Source organism: Anopheles darlingi, chromosome 2 (genome assembly GCF_943734745.1).
Source record: "Anopheles darlingi chromosome 2, idAnoDarlMG_H_01, whole genome shotgun sequence".
Taxonomy (NCBI): domain Eukaryota; kingdom Metazoa; phylum Arthropoda; class Insecta; order Diptera; family Culicidae; genus Anopheles; species Anopheles darlingi.
Genome location: NC_064874.1, coordinates 69028557 through 69036056, shown reverse-complemented (window position 1 = coordinate 69036056; position 7500 = coordinate 69028557).

Here is a 7500-nt window from a genome sequence, read left to right as displayed (position 1 = left end):
TCTCTTCACCATTACCATCATCATCATCATCGTCATCATGTGTGCTATCTCTCGTCCTTGCCAGTGGGGTAGAGGGTTGGATGTAATGTAAAGGGGTGCGAGCAATCCCTGTACGGTCCGGGCAGGGTGAGGACAATAGCGCGAACCGGAGTTGCGTCGTGCGGACGGAAAAACTAATAAAAATAAAACCAAAAAGCGATTTGTTCAACTGATTATCCTTCTCACTTTCAGGCGCGGGATCACCCCCGGTGGGGGGAGGTTGGCTAAATCAAATAATCCCGCCAGGACGTGAGGAGAGGAGATGTCCTGGTGGTGGCTGGTGGTGGTACAAAACAAGACCACTCGGTAGTGGCCTCGCGAGTGTCGCTACGCAATAATCTGGACGCGTGAAGAGGACTCACATCCCGGTCTGGTCTGTTCCTGTTGCTTCCGAGGCCTAGTGGTGGTAGCACCCTTGTCACCGCGTTTCGCCATCATCCCCCTCGTTGGTGACAGGAGATTCGATCCGCGCGCACACCACCACCACCAGCGTGCGCCATTTGTCATCGGAAGTTATTATTAAAATGAAGAGTGATTAATGTTGGAGAGCTTTAGATGAGCCTCGGTGCAAATGGTGAGGGAGTGGAACTAAAGAGAAAGAGAGAGAGAGAGAGAGAGAGAGAGAGAGAGAGAGCGGAGAGAGGGTGAACTGCGAAATTTATGAGCATATAAGCGGCATATTAAAAGACGCCCCGGAACAGGTAGCCATAGGTCACGGGGATGCGTGTCGGGATAATAATTATTGGCAAACAGAGGTCGGTCAGGTGGGCCGTGGGCTATGGGACTGTGGCAGCTTCACTGTGTGCGTTGGCTTTGTGCTTTGACTGGAAGAAAGTTGTAAATTATATTTGCAATTAATTTGCCAGAGATTTAATATTAATTTTCTGTTAGAAATGCGTGAAATTCTGCGTTGATTGTGGGATATTCTGTGAGGGGTTTTTTTTTGGAAAAGTATGTGTTCTAGAACAAAAGCATCGTTTAAATTATTGAAGGTTCTACGTTCATACGTTGAATAGTTTAGTCTTGAAACACTCACAGAGGTTGGGTTTGAAATGATGAAATGAAGATGAGCGAACGACGAGTGACATAACGAATGTAAACCATTTGCTTCATAGCTTCAAATAGTTTTATTGCTTTTATGATCGATGCATTGTTTTTTCACAGTGTCTATTGTTATTCGAACAATGGTGGCAATGGCAAGTTATTCAGGGATTTCCAAAAATGCCAGGCATTCGTTCACAAACATTATGAACTTGCTGTAAAATGTAGCTAATTGTCGCAAAGTTGCAGCAGGGCTGCTGATTCATAACAATGGTTTGCGTTAGGCCGCAGAGTTATAGATACTGTTTCATATTTGCAACTTATATTGCTTTGTAAATAATAATATTGTAAAATGTGAATACGCAATACATGGTATTGCATGGTATACGATTTAGTGTTACTCATATTTGACTTTAAAATAGACTTAGGAGAAAATATTACAAAATATTCTTGTTTTAGTAAAAACCTTCATGTAATACAGGAAAATATGATTTGGGATGCTGCTTTCATTTGAAGATAATTTAATTAATAAATTAGAAATATTGTACAATTAACATGCGTGCACTTTGTGCCTTATGCTTCGGATTATCATCATACAAATTTGTATGATGTGTGAATATATGTCATTATATCAATGTTAAGCGACAAGAACATTTTGCAGACATTCATCGGCAGCTCTATAACTTGCACAATGTTTTGTCGATGCCTTCAAGTTCGTCTTTGCATTTAATCACGTTAATCGTTTATTACAAAGTTACTACCATCTGTTGTCTATCCGTATGCTTGCAGCTGCAAATGTACAAACTTTGGTCTCGTAAACTTTTCCAAATAATTGCTCCAAAAAATACTGTTTCGTCTTCTATTGAAAGTATCTTAAATTCTAGATTGTAATGACGGCTTTAACTAAACGAACGTTTCCATATTCTACGCATACTGATATAAAATGTAAATCCTACAACTGGCTTTTCATTCTCGTTTTTACATTACCGAAAATACATGCTTTCTTATTTAAAACAATGCGACAAAATTGAGTTATAATTCCCTGTTGAAACAATTGCAAGAATTCACCACACCATGGAAAAGAAGCAAATTGTCAACGTAAAAAGCGATCGACGATCTAGTTGAAATTGATGGCGACATTCCATCGTTACACTCGATGACTAACCGGGGTCCCATTGCCACCCACCACCAAACATCAACCCTGAATTAATTACCTCCCACCCCTCCAAACGGCCAGCGCCTTCAACGGATCATCGGGTGCGTCCTTGAGCTTCCCGATCCCGATCCAATGCCCGGGCTTCTTCGCCGGGCGGGCTGCTCATCCCTCGGTCCCAGTAAAGTGCGATAATCGGTTTCGACGCATCGGTTTTTCGGCATTCCTGTCCACCGAAATTGCGAACAAATTGAATTCACCCATAAAAACGGCTCGTAGGCTGTGGCCTGTGGATCGGGTGCGAACGGCTGCGAATGGCACATGCTGCTGGCAGCGCAAACGCCGGTCTGCGAATCGACCTCCTCCAATCCATCCAATCGATCCGCCTGCGAGGTCGAGACCCCCCTGAGAACCATCTTGCCATCGATCTGCGATGCTAAGCGTTCCCCTTTTCGAAGCCCGTTGCCCCGTGCTCGATGGTCAATGTGTGCGAGGTCATTTAAAATTCAAATCAGCACCGGGCGCTCCTAACGCGGCGCCTCGACTGCTGCTGCCACGACCCGTGGGATGGGAGTGGGAATTTATTAAACATAAAAAGGCGAAAATCCTTCGGCACCAAACAGACGGACAGACAGACGTACGGGGGAAGGTCCTGGTCCGGTTACAGGAGGCCACCGTCACTTGGAGTAACGCGGACTTAGGACCAAGAGGGAGAATCTTATCTTAGAAACGGTTCTTCTTTGGCGGAGAGTTGTGCCGCTTTGCGAAGGATGATCCTTGCATCCTCGGTGGTCCGCTCGTCAGCGCAGTCGAAGCGAGGCGCTAAGAATAAAGCAATAAAGCAGTGCAGCGGCGAGCTCTCTACCTTCTAGCGAGTCTGGAAATGGGAAATGCTGTTGGCACGCCGAAGGCTTCCGCGTTTACACTCGGTGCCCGGTGGTTCGGTGCCAATAAATATTTCCTGTTATCGGAGAAGGTCCGGTCCAGCTTCGGCTCGAGGCCACCCCATCTCAGGTGACTCGCTGGTCCGGGCCGGGTGCTAACAGGATTCACCCCTCACGCATCACGGGCTCGCGATCCCGGTACTCGGCCCTCGGCCAAAGACCGCGCGGTTCTCGTCGCTCGTTATCGTAATTGAGTTGATAACCATTTTATTCGAATTCGATCGCATTCGAGCTGGGCGTCTCGAGTGGGCGTGGGACATGGTGGTGCTGGTGCTGGTGGGGAATGGGAATGGGCCAAATTTATTGATCTCGAGGGGTGCTCGGCGCTTTTATGTTGCGCCGATGTGGCTTCCGTTAGTGGCGAGACGTTTGGTGTGGTTTTTTTTTTTGGGGGGAGTGGGGGCCACCCAAGTAGCGGCCCGAACCACGGGGTGAGAACGGGAAATCGGTTATCGGTTTGTTCGAGTGGCTGATGACCGCGGGGTATGCGAGGTATCGGCGGCGGAATTCATATCACTCACGGTATCGTGTTATGTTGTGAGCGTTTGACTGGATGTTTGGGAAGTTTTCGAAAAGTGGAACCGCGCAAAAGGCAAAAGGGGGATTCGGGTGTCTGTTGTGATGGGTGTGGCTGTTGAATAGTCGCCGAATCTGCCAACTACTGCTTGGGATGACATCGCTAGCCGGTATGCGAACATGCTTTTTTCCGCCTTTCGACGAATTGTTTGCTTTTGAATCACGTTAAGAATGATGAAGAACATGATTCCAGTAAGCTCGTCATCAATTCAGTATACAGCAAATCAGGATTATTGAAGCAATTAGAACTCGCCGGTCTTAGAGAAAAGTGTTTCCAGGAGCTATCTATCCATTAACGGACTCGAATCTCAGTAGAGAAGCTACCGATCAAGCCCAAAAACGATGTTTGCTTTGGATGCTATGACCACAATCTACTGTCTAAGAAACAAACCAAACAAGATCAATCGAATCGAAGACAAACTCTGTCCTGGGAATCTAGCTGGTGACCACCGCAGAAGCCAACAACCGATACCACCCGCGATACGGTTAGCGGAGAAAGGTCCCGATCGTTTTTGGGTCTGTCCGGTGCTACCTGCGGCGGGTTCTCGCTCTCTCAGAGCGGAAACAGGGATCCGAGATCTTCCAGAAACTAGAGCCAAAGATCAAACGCCGTCGAGAGAAACAGAAACGAAAAAAAAAACGGGGAAAACACACACTCCAAGACACACACACACACACACACACACACACACACACACACACACACACACACACAACACACAAGAACGATCATTAAGATAACGCGTCCACGGTGACCGTCGATGAGTGTGGTCAACCCAAACCGCACCCGAAAAAGTAGTAGTTGCCGTTTTGTTGTTACGCTTGTCGGTTCGGGAATTAAGATACCGAAACCGTTAGTTGGACTGTTCCGTGAGGGGTCTCGCCGTCGATCGGGATCGGGAAGATTCGAGGGACTCGATTGCTCGATTGCCCCATCCACCGCCGGGGCCACCGTTTTACGGTACGGTAATTTAATTAAAAAGCTCTAAAAAACAAATCTACAGCGCAGCTTGTCCCGCGGATCCGAGGACAGTCGCATCATCGGTCTTTGGGGGTCCCCTTGGCCGGGGTTCACAGCACCAGGTGCTTGATCTGTGGAAGGGTTTCTGGATGGATTCGGGTATTCGAGGAGCAGCAGCAGCGTGGAGGATTTTGTTTTTCGGCATTTTTACTACATTCCGGTGTAATTTTAATGAGTGTCTCTAGCGCTCGCAAGCTCTCAAACGATCCGCGCCCGTGGTGCCCGGTGGTCATAGATATTAATTGAGTAGTTTCCGGGACATTCTCGCCGGAGGGGGGCGGCGTGTCGAGCGCCCGTTAACCGACAGGATCGTGTGGATCCGGAATTCCTGCCCCCTGGGATGCGACTTTTGTGTGGCATTTAGCGAACCGAACCGAAATCTCTCCAGCATTCCGGAATTCTTTGGCCTGTTGGAACTGTTTCTACATTTCGTCGAATCGCGATGCAATTTCGCTCGCTTGTTGGAAACCTCCAGGAGGGTGGAACGCAGTTAGAAGAGTCTTTTGACCTTTTCATCATTTATATTCGTAGGTTTTCAGTTTCTATCACTGTACTAATGCTTGATGAAGCTATTTATTAGTCATGGGCGATATGCAAAAGGGACTATCTAATCCACTTTTTTCTATTTGTTGCTTCGCTAACGAGCTATTAAAATATTGGTTACCTACACTACACACTACGACTGCTGCAGTCATATCCCAACCATAATTTCTTATCTAATCCAAACGGGCTTTCGGTTAATAATTACGTTTCTAGAGGAAAAATGAAGAAAACAATTGGGGAAACTCCAGGGCACGCGGCGTAAAACGAATGTTTTATTGGTCCGCTGGCCTTATCGGTGAGGTTGTAAAGAAAATGAAAAATAGCTTTATTAACCTCCCAGCTGACTCGATTACCCCCCGGAACCACCGTTCGCGTGGGTGTAGAGGCCGATAAGGGGCACGCATAAAACGCAATATGGCTGCCACAAGGGGCGCTTGATTGTGGGGTCTCCCCTCTTCCAGCGGAAGGCATCAGCCGATTGGTTCCAACCACCGGCGCCCAACGTTACCCACCAATGGCGGCGATACGAAAGTTGCAGCAAACAATGCAGCCCCCTGCTGCTAGTGTTGTGGTTCATTGTTGGTGCTGTAGTGTTGTGCACGGTCAGCTGCACTCGGTGGTGCTCCGTTGGCATTGCAGCAATCGAAACCGCCCTTAACGGGGGTAATTAATAGCATTAAAGAAGGGGATGCAGCAGTGGCAAGGGCTAGTGAGTGAGAAATGGATCAGAAATTGCTCTTAATACACTCGCACCGGTGCCGGCCACCGCGGCCAAGTCAGCTCCAATTAGTGTAAGTAGAGAGTTAATTTCATTCTCTTTTTTGTATTCGTTTTTTTTTGCTTTTTCATTCGAACAGCCGCCATCTTGGCTGATGATGCGAGGCTCTCGCAGCCCCTAATGAGGGATCACTCGGACCGCTTTGGGCCAACAGGAAGAGGGCTTTTTTCTATCTAACTTTCGCACAACCACTTTAGCCGTACTTAGGGCGCAACGTTATGTCGACTTCCAGTTAATCTTGCTCATTGACGCTTTATTAAATTTCTCCCAAGACATGAGATTGCCGTGGCCATCATTGTTTCATCGCAGCAACCGTGATTCTCGACACGCCGCACGTCTCCAAAAGGATTCGTTTGTTTCATGACATCCTTTTTACCGTTTATCGTCCTTTCTGGGTGTACTGTCGCCCGATGACGCACGCTTCGGCTGCTCATCGCGAATGCCGAGTGAGTTGAGGCTTAATGAAATTTTTATTTACTACCACCGATAAAAACCCCCGGGCTGGTGCGCGGCCAGTCAGTCAGTCCATCAATCATCTTCTTAACCAACCTTAAGCAAAGGGTGCTCTTCTTTTATTTCCTTTTCGGAGAAGTCCTTACAACGATTAGCATAAAGTCGATGGCACTCGCTGGAGCTGCTGGTGCTGTTCCCTGGCGCCTGTTGGTGGTTGGTGGTGGTGGGCAACTCCTTAAATTAGAATATAATTAAAAGTCATTCAAATAAACTAGCATGCCAAGGAACCGGTGTGGTGAACGTTTATGGCACACGACCTGGCTCCGAATGGCGAGCCGAAGGTCCTTCACCGAACGTCGTCACCGTCAAGCGGTGTGGTTTTATGATTCCCGCAGCACAAGAAACAAGGACTCCCCTTGCTGGCTGCCTCCGATTTAATGGGAACCGGTGTTTTCTCGTTGGGTTCTCGTTTATTGTTTTACTTCAGGCAACTCCTTCGACCGACCGACCGCCAGCAAGTCCTTGCCCTGGTTCAGAGCTGATGGCTGATGAGTGTCGTTGCCTTCACTGTGGCAATGGGGGAAGGAGAGGATTTATGAAAACGACCAAAATCGGGGCGAGGACACAACACAACAAAAGCGCCAAGACGGTCGGAAGGGTTGATTTAATTTAATTATCTGGTTGTGACGCGGGAGTTATGTCCTGTGCTACCCAGGATAGAACTTTTTTTTACCCCTCCTTTCTCTCTCACCATTCCCACCTTCCTCCTTCGCGCTGCTGCTGTGGGAGTAATTGTTTTCTTCGATGTCCTTGCGCTCGCGCATCATCGCCCGGTCCCCGTGGGTTCGTGTCGGTGCAGAGGGTTCCGTTTTTCTCCCGCGGCCTTATTTTTTTCTTCCTCTGCTCCTCCTTTCCCTTTGCGCGACGCCGCACCAAGATTCCTTATCATGCA